This window comes from Dysidea avara, chromosome 1, assembly GCF_963678975.1.
Source record: "Dysidea avara chromosome 1, odDysAvar1.4, whole genome shotgun sequence".
NCBI lineage: Eukaryota > Metazoa > Porifera > Demospongiae > Dictyoceratida > Dysideidae > Dysidea > Dysidea avara.
In genome coordinates, this window is record NC_089272.1 from 15,703,508 (window position 1) to 15,718,879 (window position 15,372).

A 15,372-nucleotide genomic window follows, 5' to 3' on the forward strand; every position below is an offset into this window, starting at 1 on the left:
AAAAGCTTCCATTACTGGAGCCACATGAGTGATCTGAGAATCTATCTCGGAATCTATTCAGTGTTAACTAGCAATTTAGGCTCTACTCGCAGCCACAAGTGACAGTACATGACTGCATGGGCTAATGATGAAACGGTTAACATGGGCTGCAAACTATAAGAACACTTTTGCAAAGAAAGCAGTTCCCAGCATTAGCTTCAGGACAAATATGCAGCTTGTCTAGAAAACATGTATGTTAGTAACTAGCTACTAGGTGTTAACTAATCAAAGATTAGCTCACATAATATGATTCTGCTCAGGGGCAGGGGGGGGGGGGGGGGGGGGCTAATGGGGCTGTGCCCCCCCTTTCCTTTCTAAGTTAGTATTTAGTCAATAAAACCCTAAATCTTCTATGTGTATCAAAAGTAGACTTATTTCAGCAACTATGCATCACTAACAACACAAATAATGTCTATAGGTACTGTAACTATACCTATCATTCAACTCTGTTCCAGGAGAGTATAGCTTCCTTTTCCTCAACAGTTCTTCAAGAAAAGGTTTCGATTGTGGGTTGCATTTTTAGTTACAAAAGTTTTAATTGTGGGTTTTGTTTAATTCAAATAATTAGCAGTGTTTTACACTGTGGCTATAAGGTGGTTTTTTATATTTTAAAAAGAATTTATTATATGTGTTAGTTGGTTTAATTGGTTAGAGTTATCAGCTTTAGTATAATATGTATATAGCTACCAACTCAGCCATTTAGCAAACGGTAGTCTTTTGGCAAGTTTATAAGACAGCTATAGCACTTTTGTCTATGAATGTAAAATCTGTATCAGTTACCTTCTGATATGACCCCATGCATGCTGTGGGTTATGGTGCTGGTATTTGTAGCTAGCTATAGATCAGTCTTCATAACCCAGCAGATCTAAAAATAAGTTGACTATCACATTCACAACAGCAAATTCAGAAATCCCATGAATGCAATTATAGTTGCAATTTGCTAAGAATTTCCAGTGGACTAGCTAATAGCTACTAGTACCCTTCACTGCATTCTGCTTTTCAGTACACTTTATTGGTGCTAAGGCTAACAAAGTGTCACTAGGCTAAGGAGCATGCATACTAATGATTGTGACGTACTACTTAGCTATACATGTTTCTGCCTCTGTTTAGCTATACATGTTTCTTCCACACATTATCCCACAAAGGCTTCCCCTATTGTCTGGCTTTGTTTGATCATGAGAGTATTTAGAAACAGCATCCTTTAAGCAGACTGCAAAATCATCGCAGTCAAACTTGTGTAGTTTGTAGTCATAGTCACCCAATGTTGATGAATCCCAGATGGTCTTTAGAAGATGATAGTCTAGTGTTCCATAATGAGAGTCTGCTTTGAATATGTTTATGTTGAGGCTGGGGTAAGCATTTTCCACAATTCTTCCAACTTCATGATGTGTGAAATAATCTACTCCAACCTAGTGGGATCCAACATCATTTTCCAGTAATAGATAGTTGAGGCTGTTGAAGAGGAGCTGATGCATTATGGTATATAGCATAGGCGGCGGAAAGGGGGGGGGCTAGGGGGCTGAAGCCCCCCCCCCCCCTTGGTCTGCTGAGGGTGGGCTTAGCCCCCCTCAGAATGATATCACACCGAAATTATCTTTCTTGGAGTGGGGCTGAAAACCGTGATAAAGATCGAGATACTCTAATAGAGCAGTCACTCTAATAAAGTAGTCAGTGTGTAGCGAGCTATGTAAGGATTTTTATGTAGTTCATTAGCTAGAAATGGTGGCTGGTGAGGTGGAAAGCTCTTGTCAGTTGGTTGAGACTTTTTTTTTTTTTTGGTCTCACTTTACCAAACTATAGAAATAAGTCTGGGTCAGCCCAGCCCCCCCCCCCCCCTCCCCCTCATATCAACTACTTCCTCCGCTGCTGGTATATAGCTAGCTATATCTAAATGCTTCGTAGCTACAAATGAAAAGATTATCATGCATGCATGATAGCTACTCAATGCATATTGCAATCAGTCTTGATTTAATGGAAAAGTAAAAGTGTTTTGATGAACTGAAATTCCATTATTTTCCACTGAAAAACTGCTAAAAATACTCTCAGATTCACCTTTAGAGGGTCTAATTTTCAAAAATTTCCTGGGGGAGCATGCCCCCAGACCCCGTAGGCTGGCTAATGTAGTCATTATTCCAAATAGCTGATTTGACCATGGATACTACATGAATCTTACCACTAGGGCCTTGTGAGAAAGCTTGGTATCTTCTAATGTCTGGCTAGCTACCTATGTCCCTGTCCAGCTTAGCCCCCCCCCCCTCTTCAAAAAATCCTAGATCCGCCCCTGCGTGCTTGTTCAGCTGACCCACTTAACATCTTTGCACAACTCGCAAGCAAACATTTCATATAAAACAATCATACTGACATACACAATGAAGACTATGGATCTATCCAGATCAGTCAATTGTGTACTTAAGTGAGAGCCATTCTAGTTTTCAATACCGTTGTGAAGGAAGGGATGTGCACGTTGTACTGATGTTAGCAGATCTAGAGATATTGTTCATGTCAACTTTCTGGTGTGATTTAATCTATTGTGTATTATCAAACTGGTAGCTAGTACATACAAGTAGCTATATCTTTCTGCATAAGTCAGCTTGGCTATTGCATGCAGATTAAGTACATCACATATTGATCAGATGAGGTATACATTCTTATTTCTTACTAATAGCTATTATTTTTGTGAATATACAATCATTGTGCTGTATAAGGTTTATAAGTTCTGCTAAATTTTTCAGGTATATTCATTGCTGGCAATGCATCATATAAATACTGGTTTGCATTATTATATTATCTGAAGGACTGATAACGCAGGATGCATTGGAGCTATTATTATAACAGTGTATAGCACATAAATTTTGCTGAGAATACTTACCTAATCATGAGTCCAAGTCTATCTACCTGCCAAAGATACTGTTTTAAAATTCATCATGACCCAGTCATAAAAGTGTAACTGAAATCATACGGACCCACGGATGACACACAACCATGTAATAGTAACCAATTCCAATATATATACTTAATTAATCACCATCAGCTACTTTTATTATTATTAATGGGCATGCCGATGTTCCAAGGGGTGAGTAATGCTCCGAAGAAAAAAATTACACAAGATAAGGCCAGGCAAAGTTGATTGCTATAAGTTTCCCATTTCAAGATTTTCAGAATATCATGCGGGCAGAAGGTCATTATTCATTATGGCTAAAACCTTGAAGAAAACACTAAAATAAACTCACTATTACAATAATGAAAGTATTCGAAAATCCATGCGGTGGAAATAGCCATATAATGAAAATTTTGTGGCACTTCTATTAAGGCATGTGGGCGGTAACAGGAAACTAGCAATCAATTTTGCCTGCATGGCCTAACAACAGTACTGCTTAATTATATCTACTGGTAAAGACAATGCCTATACCATTACTTTACAGCACAAGTATGTAGTAGTAGGCATTCCAGCCTGATTTTTAAATTTTGGAAAAATGGGCTTTTTATATGCTCACTAGATAGAGTATTAATTGCTGATCTCAGAAATATATAGTTTGTTGAGTTGGAATTAGCTACTTTGGCATGCACAGTGCTTAAAAACTGAAAAAAGGTACGTTTTTTCTCCGGGGCTCCCCATACATTTTAAAGGGGAAAATGGCACAATTGAATCAGGAAGCCATCTAGCAATCTGGACTAGCTTGAAACTGCAGTTGCTTCTAGCTGCAAGTTTGTACATGTAATGAGAGTAACTTCAGATCGTATCGGATCTCAGTGATCTTTGTATGCTTTGTGGTGAGCAAATATGTTTCACCCACTGCACACTTCTCAATACAATGGTGTATACCCACAGGCAAGTGGCTATCTCAAGTAAGTAAAATCATCAAGTTAACAACTTATAAAGGTAAATAACTAAAGTGGAGGTACCACAATGATGCAACAATACTTAAGGTGGAGTTGTGGTTTCAATTATGGCATTGTTATGCCGAGTTTGAAGTGGTTTATACTTTTGAGCTGATGACACAACCATCAGAAAATTACTCTGGAGCTGAAAATCGCTAACCAGAGCGAAGTAACTACGTACTTTAAAGTAAGCACCAGTGACTACCTTCCATCCAACAGTACGTTTTTAAAAGTTTTAAAGTATTCTACATACATTGCATGGCTTGAAAAGATTACAAAACAACACAAAACTTACTTATATGTAACGCGTACGATAAAACTAAGATTTTCATGATGATCAGCATGTGGACAAACCCCACAGCGATTTTCATCCTCATTGGAGCTCGTACGACGGAGCAATCCCAAGTTAAACACGAGTTGTTATTTTGTGCCAGGGTTCTATTGGGGAATATACGGAGATTTTTTTTATAAAAAATCTCGGATACTGGAATGCCTAGTAGTAGTTGCTATATGCTAATGCTTTCTGACTCAATCACTGAAATTGGCAAATTATTCCAGTCGATGACAGCTCTTGGAAAGAAGGAATGCCGTTTCATGTAGCTAGATCTACGTACCTGGATGAAGTGGTAAGGGTAGTGGTGTCTAGTTGAACATTGTGTGGCTAAGAGTATAATGGTATTGATAGGGAAGATAGCTAATTAAATTGTGGATTGCCTAGTAAAAAATCTCGTAAAAATGCTAGCTATAACCAGGCCAGTGCAGCATCCCTTCATCAACGCCCAGGCTATTTTTTACCCTTGTTAGAATATAACTTATGCACGGAGTTCTGGGACGGCTTCTAGCAAATTAAATCCATTTTTAGACAGCCTCTTTATACTGTTAGCTTGCCTGTTAATCATGAGCACTACCGTACGACCACAAGCACAAACCATCACCGCTACTTGTTCCTGGATCCGCCCTCGCCTGGATCTCAGCCAGCCGGGAATCTTTGCTTCCCAACTAGTGATGATATAACTTTTACCATCCAGTTTACTGATGACGAAGCTTCTGGACCTGTTCTAGCTCCATGAGAGTCAACCATGGTGAAATCACGGAAATCACGAAATCAAAATTGAAATCACGAAATCACAATTGAAATCATGAAATCATTGATTTCAGAGAAATCACTGTGACTTCGAAATCTCGTACACCCTTCGAGGATTTGGCGGATCCCGAACTGTAAAATTGTAACTAGTTAGCTGTAGCTATATATGTGACCGGATTTGACAAAACCAGGCTTCCACACACATCCAATTCATCAACTTTAACCAGTTGTAGCTTGGCCACCAAATATGCTATTGAACTACAATTTTCAAACAATTCTTTTACTGCATGGTGCAATAACTGATCAAAATTTGAAAGTGATAGCTTACTCCCAAAGTGCGTTATGGTTCTTCAAAGTCGCAAATCTGGATGTATGTGGAAGCCTGGTTTTGTCAAATCCGGTCACATATTTTGATTTGTATATTGCATTTATACTCGCTGTGCGAGGTCTTGCAATTATAATAATAATAATAATAATAATAATCCCTCGCCAGGAAGTAACAACAATATAACACTACCTATATTATATGCTTGTACATGTGTACGAAAAACACAGCACTCGGCTTCACGCCTCGTGCTGTATTAGCCTCTATACGCGCCCCATAGCTCTTGCTTTACATTCTGCGTACACTTGCGCGGTGGTGCTTTACTACGATAACACAGTATGATAGCTCTAGCTATAATCAAACATTATTATGTATAGCTAAACAGTATTATAGCTACGTACGTATAGTATTCTGCGAACTTCACTGTAAAAAATGAAATCTTCCGACAAAAGAAAGCTTGCAAACCCAGTTGCTGGTGAGACAGTTAAATCACTTTCATTGACGCCAAATGGATAAAAACTCTCCAATGGTAGACACAAACAGTAATGTACAATAAGTGCTCCAATAGTCCAAAACAGTATCATTACGTCTGCGCATGAAAATATCAGCATCTATAGCTATAGCTACACTTTTATACTATCAAGAAATTAAAATTTGCATGGCCTCTTCTAGCTATTATTTCAAAGACCTGCTAATGATTTCTGGCTCTTTTGTAACTAGCTAGGGTAAGTTTTCATAGGCGTACCGGCGTAGCCAGAGGCGGATCCAGCGGGGGAGGGGTGGTCAAAGAGTTCCATGGAACTCCCCTTTGGAAAAGCCTCTAATTCGAGATACTCTAATAGAGCAGTCACAGTATTCTTCTGAGGAGCAGTGTAGCAAGCTACCTACGTATATATGTAGTTATTAGGTGGAGAGGTAAGGAGGCTCAAGGAGCCTGTAAAGCCTGATCTTTACAAAAAAAATTATTGCCTATTAATATTTACAACATAAAAATCGCACAGGTTATACAACAATTAAGAATTAACTATAATTAGTAATCATACAAAAAAGTAGACCAGCCCCTGCAGTTTTTAAAGTCATTCAACGAGGGTGCGTTAACTGCTCGTGATGTACGTAGCTAGTTATAAATATAAGGAGATGTAGTTGGTGGAGGGCAGCTATTGTCAACAGGTAATTCCTTTTTTTGGTCACTTCGACTTATATAGGCTGAAGTTTTCCAGAGTGGAACCCCCTTTTAAAAAGTCTGGATCCGCCCCTGGTAGCAAGCACCTCGTGGTTGGGAGAAACAATGGTAAGGATAAAATAAAAGCGAAACATGCAAAGCATAGGGGTCTGGGGGCCTGCCCCTCAGGAATTTATGCTCTGAGATTAAAACATGCTTGAAACATTCCAACAGAGCATTCGTTATTTACTTCCATGTCACTACGAAAGTTAATTTAGAGGTGCTTGTTACAATCATTGATCTGAAGTGTTGCTGAGGAGTCACTGTGCAAGCTGATAGTTTCATAAATTCTTCAATCATGAATTGCTGATTGATCATACAAAGGTGACTTTATAGAGTAATCTGAAACATTGGTGGTAAAAGTAGACAGTTGAGTACTTAAAATATGACATGACTTGAAATAACTAACCAAATTATGGGGGGAATTCCTATATGCCTATTGTGTTTATTACTTGTATGTCATTTGCAATACCGGTAGCTAAGTTAAATTATGTAATTTAAGTAACATTAGTATACAAATTATCACATATTGTTTATTATTACTAGGGCCTGATTATCACAATTGCACCAAATCTCTATACAGTATTGACTCATTATAAGGTACAGTATCCAACAACTTGACTGCCATGGAATGTGACATTTGTACATTGTGCAATGGCCAAGCAGAATATCATGAGGTATTTGGTTATACAGTAAAAAAATAAAAGTGGAAGTCAGGTAATTCATTTATGTGTGTGTTTATACATTACATGTGTGTGCATTTTGTTACAGTGCATAGCAGTTTGTGGGTAAGGTAGTCATAATAATAACTAGTTTACAACCTAAATACCACTTATATAACCATGATAGCCATTGGAGAATGCATATTTTTGGTTGTTAATTGTTAGAAGTACTGTGGAGCCGGTCTCATCGTCTACCTATATAGTAAGACCACCTCCCTAAAAAGGCCAACTCCCAAAATTCTTTAGTGAGAAATTCACAAAATAATCCACCTACATGTACCATGTACTTATGTACACAGACTACAGTGGAACCTGTCTAAGCTGGTCACCTTTGGGCCAAAATTCCTTGACCTTATCGGTAGGTAAATTCTAATTGTAACTACTGGTATCTCGTTTGCTGCCCAGTAAAACTTAACTTACAGTTTTTCAGTTGTTGTACATACTGTACTGTAAATTGCTGTTAAACTTAATTTTCTTTGCTCTAGTGTGTAAATTACTAAGAAGCTAGAGATGTTATAGTCTCATTCAAGTAACGGTGGTAGTTTCATTTAGAAAATGCTCCTGCTTTTCTTGTGACAGTGTTGTTAACTTATTATGTAAAGCGCACACAAGAAGTCTTGCATCATAACAAAATTATCTGTGGGTAACTGGTTCAAGAAGCCACACAAACAACATTTGAGTTTTAATTCAAAATGCATGAGTGTTTAATATCTATGGAAGAGTGTTTAACAGCCAATGCAGCCTGTACAAACACATCGTGTTAAGTTGCTGTGTTTAGCATATAGAATTTGTAGATTTGTGACTTTCTCATCAACTAGAATGACCATAGAATCCATGTGTATACCATTGGATGTTTAATGAACTGTATTTGTACTGGCACTGATTGTGAATTTCAGGTAATTATCTCTAAAATGCAGTATTTGCCTGTTGAGACCATTGGCGCTTTTATAGCATACCTACGTAGCTGTATTTGTTTATTGTACACAAGTTGGGAGAAACTACATAAACTAAGTGTATGTTCATACTTTTTGTCCTATGTTCTTGATGTTGTATCATATGACCAAACAATGGTATTCTATACTAGTGGACTATTCACAAGATATTGAATTACATACCTGTGTATTTTGTGTACATGCATCCTGCATGACCTACACATAAAACATAAAAGTTGGCACCATAAAATAACAGTACCAGGCAGTATCATTTCAACTAAAATGCCATGGTTATGCAAATATCACGTGCTTTGAAAATAGGTGGAATCAATATCACTACCATAAAATCTTACATACCATGTTATCATGCTCTTAGATTGTCTGTGATCATGTGTGTTCTCTAACACACACACACACACACACACACACACACACACACACACACACACACACACACACACACACACACACACACACACACACACACACACACACACACACACACACACACACACACACACACACACACACACACACACACACACACACACACACACACACACACACACACACACACACACACACACACACACACACACACACACACACACACACACACACACACACACACACACACACACACACACACACACACACACACACACACACACACACACACACACACACACACACACAAATATGTATTATTTTGCTGTGAGAGTTGATAAGAATAATTTAATAAAAATGCCACAAAAATCAATAATCTATTAATGACTACAAATTAAATTTCATATGTACTATTCAAGATAAATGATAGAATTAAGACTCTTATGCTTGCATTGCCCATGTGCACACAGAAACAGCTTTGTAACTATAATTTTGTTTACCATAATTCATGCATGCATTGTTTATCTTCCCAATCATAATTCATATTGTATTTGGTTTTTAAACACTCTCCTTTAGATCTTAATGTAATTATTTCATGGCATATATGACTTTCTCAACAACTAGAATAACTCACAATCATAAAAATAATTATTTTAATGAACTCTGGCACTGAGGTTTTCAAGGACAGCTCTTAAATATTTGAGCGCTTTGACTATTGGCACTACTATTATACCATAGCTGTAATTATGAGTCAGTTTCTTGTACACAATAAGGGAACAACTACATTAGGAAGTTTAAAATCAGTAATGGCATTTTGTCTTGTGTTCTTGATGATATATCATATGGCTGAACAATGTATCATGTTCTATACCAGTGAAGATATTGGATTACATACCTGTGTGTTTTGTGTACGTATATGTATCCAGTATGACTTAAACAAGAAAAGTTGGTACCATAAGGATTTGAAACCATATTGACGCCTAAATACCAGCCAGTACTATATCATTTCAAAAAAATTCCATGGCAATGCGAGGAACGTCATGTTCCAGAACCACCGGTGATTCAGAAATTGACTACCAGTATCTTACTCACTGAAGCCTTAGTAAAACACTAGGTAATATATGGTAGTAAACCAGTAGGTGAGAATCTTTAATGTGAAAGACAACATGATTTACACATAAATTGGATCAAAGGCAATGTGAAACCATAGTATATTCTAAGCTCAGCAAAAAATTGAAACCATACAAATTATACTTGTTGATATAGCCTCGCTGTCACATTGTTTATGAAGTCAAATGCTTAAAAGTGTGGGATAAAAGATATGTTAGGTGTGTTATAACATCTATGATATCATTGTTATCAACATCTTGATTCACAGTAATTGTCACATTCTTTATTAAGCCTAAGTGTGGGATAGAAGCTAGTTAAACCACACCTGCACTGATAGGATGTCTTGTTATCAACACTTTGGCCTCAGCTTTGCTTCAACAGGGCCTTGGATTGATAACGATATCCTACTCATGATGAGGTTTAACTATTATCCTACTCTTAGATAAAATTTGTTTGTTTTCATAATCTCTAACATATATGGGGTTTTAGAAAACCCGGACTGGACCAGACCGGGCGAATTTTTTTTATGGACGCACTTCTGACTTAGAAAATTTTTCATGTTTTGTGAACTTGCCGTTTTTCTTTGTTTTACGGAAAGCAACATTGTTTGCGGAGGAGGAAAAGGTCACACTGAAACTATTAGCTCCTCTGTATTAAGTGTGTTGGTCATCTTCAAAGATGTTGTGAACAATGGACGAGACCTACCTGGATGGATATTTCTTCCCTGCTGCCCGCCTGTCATCTGGGCGCATCGGCAATTGCCGTCTGCCCAGTAACAATAAATAAATCTCACAACACTAGCGTGACTCGATTGCTGAAAACTTCAAGTGAAGGCCAAGGTCAAGGCATGAAAGGATAGAAGGACACTTATAAGAAGGTGTCACAAGTAATAAACACAGTTGGGAACTGAATGTGTAGTGTGTGACTGTAATATCCTTGTTTGCTGTATACATTCTGAGAGTGAAACTATATAGCTACTATCTTGTACTTGAATTAAATTTCATTATGTATGTATCCAGGTTGTGACCACAGTAGTTTGTTGTATGTAAAGTTAGCATCATTTTCATTACGCTATGTACCGTAGTATTGTGTGATTTACAACTGCCAGGGTATGAAAAGGCTAGCACTCGCTTTAAAACACTCCAAATAAATTCTGCTGGTTTCACATCCACCACCTGCATCTCTTTATTCGCAGTTCTAATTATAAGATGTTCCATTATTCCATATTCTTCCATTATCTTCTGCATACTGTACAGGCTTAATAAAATTGATTTTGTAAGATTTGCCAGTTCACATGTAAGAATGTTATCACTATTCATGTTTGTGTTATTCTTGCAATGTAAACAATGAAGGTACAAGCTGAAAATGTTATTACGTTGTTTGCTATGGCTGTACCTAGGCAAATGATAACTTGAAAAGCTGCCAATTTCATAATAGAAATATATGGACCGCCTGCCCGCATGCTAAGAGAAACAGAGAATTTATTTGGAGTGGCCTTACTAGCTTCATTCAAAGTCTGCAAAATACAAATGGGATCCACACTGTAAGAGTTTTAAATATTGTGTTGTACCACATCTTTGGCTCTCAGAAGAATTTTGTTTTTGTTCTACAATTGCACTGCACCCTTGAATGCTGCTTTGTGAATTCATGTTACTGATGCTGTCATTCTTACCAACGTTGTAAGTGCCTTCATCATTTGGGTTACATTTGTCCAGGTTTAGTGGGTCTCATCCGCTTTTGAATAATTATTGGAATGACCACAAATTAGCTAGTAATTATAGGAATGACCAGGAATAAATCTCAGACCAGGTAGTGACTTGATCCACAGACTTATTGCAGTATCCATGATCAAATTAACGTATGTTAATACTAACCTGTGACCAAACATCATGCCAATAGCTATCTATTGCTATCCAGTCTGCAGTTATGAATCATCAAATTTGAAAGACCTATTTCACAATGTGGTCACATAATGGGCATTCAAATGTACAGCTGGGAATGTAATTTGCTTAGGCTGACCGTGGTCATGAAATTATAACTGCTTTGGCTTTCTACCAAAACAAGTCAGCCATCGACCACACCATGGAACAAGATTGTTATTTATGTTGAAGAAAAGTAACACTTAGTCCTAACTACTTAACTTTACTACTCAAAATTTAGATTTAAATCACACAGTTATACTTTAGAACACATGTAATTATTGTTGAAGGCCTTGGTTTGATAATTTATATGAACTATCAATATAATTGGCAAGGATCGGTCAAGTCATTGTATTGGCTATTTCACCAACAAAGGAAGAACTACCACGTCCATCTCTTTTCCACCCAATAATCAAACATATAAGGGTAACGATGAGACCAAAAAATGTAATCATCTGTCAATTAGCCCCGTGTGCATACACATTGAGTTCAGATACACATTTGGAGATAAGATGAACATCATTGTAATGACCATTAATGATTGGCTAGGTATTGAGGTCATGCTGCACATCTACCAAGTTGATATTTACTTGAGGTTTTACTGGCCCACACTACTTTTATAGATTTAAAAATAATAAATTTCTTGTCCATATATTGATTTGCAATAATTATCTGATTTAATCTAACTAGTTAGCACAACTTGCAATTCTGGTATACTACCCCGCATTTTGATTGCTAGATCCACACATAATTTTCCTTGCTCCACTTTAGCAACACATTCAGCTGCCTTTGTACAAGGCTGTTAAACGTAAGATGTCTTCAAGCAGCCTGGTTGATTTGAAGGTATAGATGGACATATCATTATTGAACACTTTAATGTGATACCTGAGAATTTCACAAGCATGTACGTACGTACGTACGTACGGGAGCTAACAGATCTAGTCACATATATTAATTACTACAGCGACGTTAAGAATATTCTACGAGTCAGTGATTATTATGTACATCATTATATAGTTATGTAGTATACTCTTTAGCAGCTTTTTAAAACAATGTGATAGCATTTACTTTTCCTAGTACACTATTTTGTAGACCTCATACACACACTCCAAGTTTGTCTCATGTATGCATATACAGTAATGCGTAAGTATTGTACTGGCTTCTTGTGTATATGTGACTGGCCCTTCATGGTTTTCCACCTCACTAAACATCATTTCCAATAAAGCCATGGCTATAGAAGTGCCAAAGCTGCAGAAACCAGACTCTCCAGTTCCATAAAACAAAGAGCAGAATGAATGTGGTGGTCTATTTAGCCAGCAATCCAGAAGATGAGTTTGATTTTGTGTTCGTGGAAGCCAAACCAGTACGTGAACATGACAAGTACATACATACACAGTGATACCTTATAATGCTTAATATAGTAATACTCACGTTGAGTAACAAACATAGTTAAGGTGTACTTGACAACCTCATTGAGACCACCTCATTATAGTGACGATGTCAAATATGTCCCAAACATAGCTAATTAATAAGACCACCTCATTATAGTGTCAAGTACACCCCAAACATGATCTAAGGTGTACTGCATGACCTCATTAATAAGACCACCTCATTACAGTGACCATTTTAAGCAGCTAGGTCCCAAACATAGCTAAGGTATACTCGACAAACTCATTAATAAGGTTATCTCATTTAATGTGACCAACTCAAGTAGGTCCCAAACATAGCTCATGTGTATTTTAAGACCTTGTTGAAAGATCACCTCATGATATAACGTCCATGTTAATTAGGTCCCAAGCCTTAGCTAAAGTATAATTATATACTTTATGCATAATATAAGTACCATTTTTACGTAGCTAAACACCACCATACCTTAACAATGGCCAAATTTGAGCAGTGTCATAATATAAAAAAACATTGTTTTATACTGAGCAGTGGTCAAGTTTGAATAGTTGTTGCATCAATAGTGTAATAAATGCTAACACAAGTACAGTGAAACCTCTATAACCTGATGCTCAAAAGGTCGTATATTTTATTAAGGCAAAATCTGGACTAAAATTATAATCAAGGGAAACAGAGAATTTATTTGGAATGGCCTAAGGCCCCACACATTTTTTCCTAAATCCTCTGGACCTAACCTTGTTTCTTGTATCCTAAACCTGGGTACACTGATCCTTCATGATTGATGGAACAGGCAGTACAGTGTTAGACTACTGGATAACAGATGTGTTGTGTAGTGGAGCTCCACAGATGTTATAGCAAAAAAACACTATTCCTATAGTACACAAGTAACAATATTTTCAAATCCACTGAGTAACTACATATTGTAAAACTAGTGACATGCATGCAGACCTTCAGTTCTGGTTGCTGTAAAGATAACATAAACATTTAGATACCCAGAGTCTACTATTACAGCTCTCAATAGTCACATACTACACATTCAGTTTCCAACTATGTTTATTACTTGTGACACCTTCTTATAAGTGCCCTTCTATCCTTTCATTCCTTCACCTTGGCCTTCACTTGAAGCGATCGAGTCACGCCAGTGTTGTGAGATGACAGGCGGGCGGTAGGGAAGAAATGTCCATCCAGGTAGGTCTCGTCCGTTGTTCACAACATCTTTGAAGACGACCAACACACTTAATACAGAGGGGCTAATAGTTTCAGTGTGACCTTTTCCTCCTCCGCAAACAATGTTGCTTTCCTTAAAACAAAGAAAAACGGTAAGTTCACAAAACATGAAAAAATTTTCTAAGTCAGAAGTGCCGGTCCAAAAAAAAATTCGCCCGATCCGGTCCGGGTTTTCTAAACCCCCAACATATATACCCTCCCAAACACCTTTGCTGTAAAAATGCGCGTCCAAGAAACTACATGTATTTGTAACCCCATGTAAAAACAGCTCAGCTGTAGAAAAAGACTCCATGAAATTAACAACTACAAGAGCTGACATCTGGAACGGCCAAGAATCAATGTTACTACAACTGACTATGATTACCAAAGATTTATGAAATCCATGCAAGAATACCTTGGCTGTAAAACAGGCAAATAAAAGTAACTGGCAACCAAAACAGCTGATATCTGAAACGAAGTTGATACAACTAACTACAATAATTATTAACTGTAGCATTGAATCTTAATCATTCAACTGTGTTCTATACATTCACCCTTGCTACATCCTAAATTAATTCTTTGATACTCTAATTGGCTGGTAATTTGGCCACCTTTTTTTCTTTAGACTGACTATTGAAAAAGGCGGCCAAATTACCAGCAAAGTAGAGGTAATTAACTTAGGATGTAGCAAGGGAGAATGTATAGAACACAGTTGAATGGTTAAGATTCAATGTTGCAAGTTAATAATTGTAGTTATTTGTATCAACTTAACTTTTATTCTTGGTCGCTTCAGATATCAGCTGTTTTGCTTGCCAATTACCTTTATTTACCTGTTTTACAGCCAAGGTATTCTTGCGTGGACTTCATAAATCTTTGGTAATCATAGTCAGTTGTACTAACATTTCCAGATATCAGCTCTTTTAGTTGTTAATTTCATGGAGTCCTTTTCTACAGCTGAGCTGTTTTTACATGGGGTTACAGACACTTGCAGTTTCTTGGATGCGCCTTTTTTACAGCAAAGTGTTTTTTGGGGGATATCACAAATTTTTGTCAGCTATATAATTTACAGACTCAATGTTCAAGCCATTGGGGTATATGATGAATTCTGCCTTGTAGAAGTGTTGTGACCAAACACAAATCTGC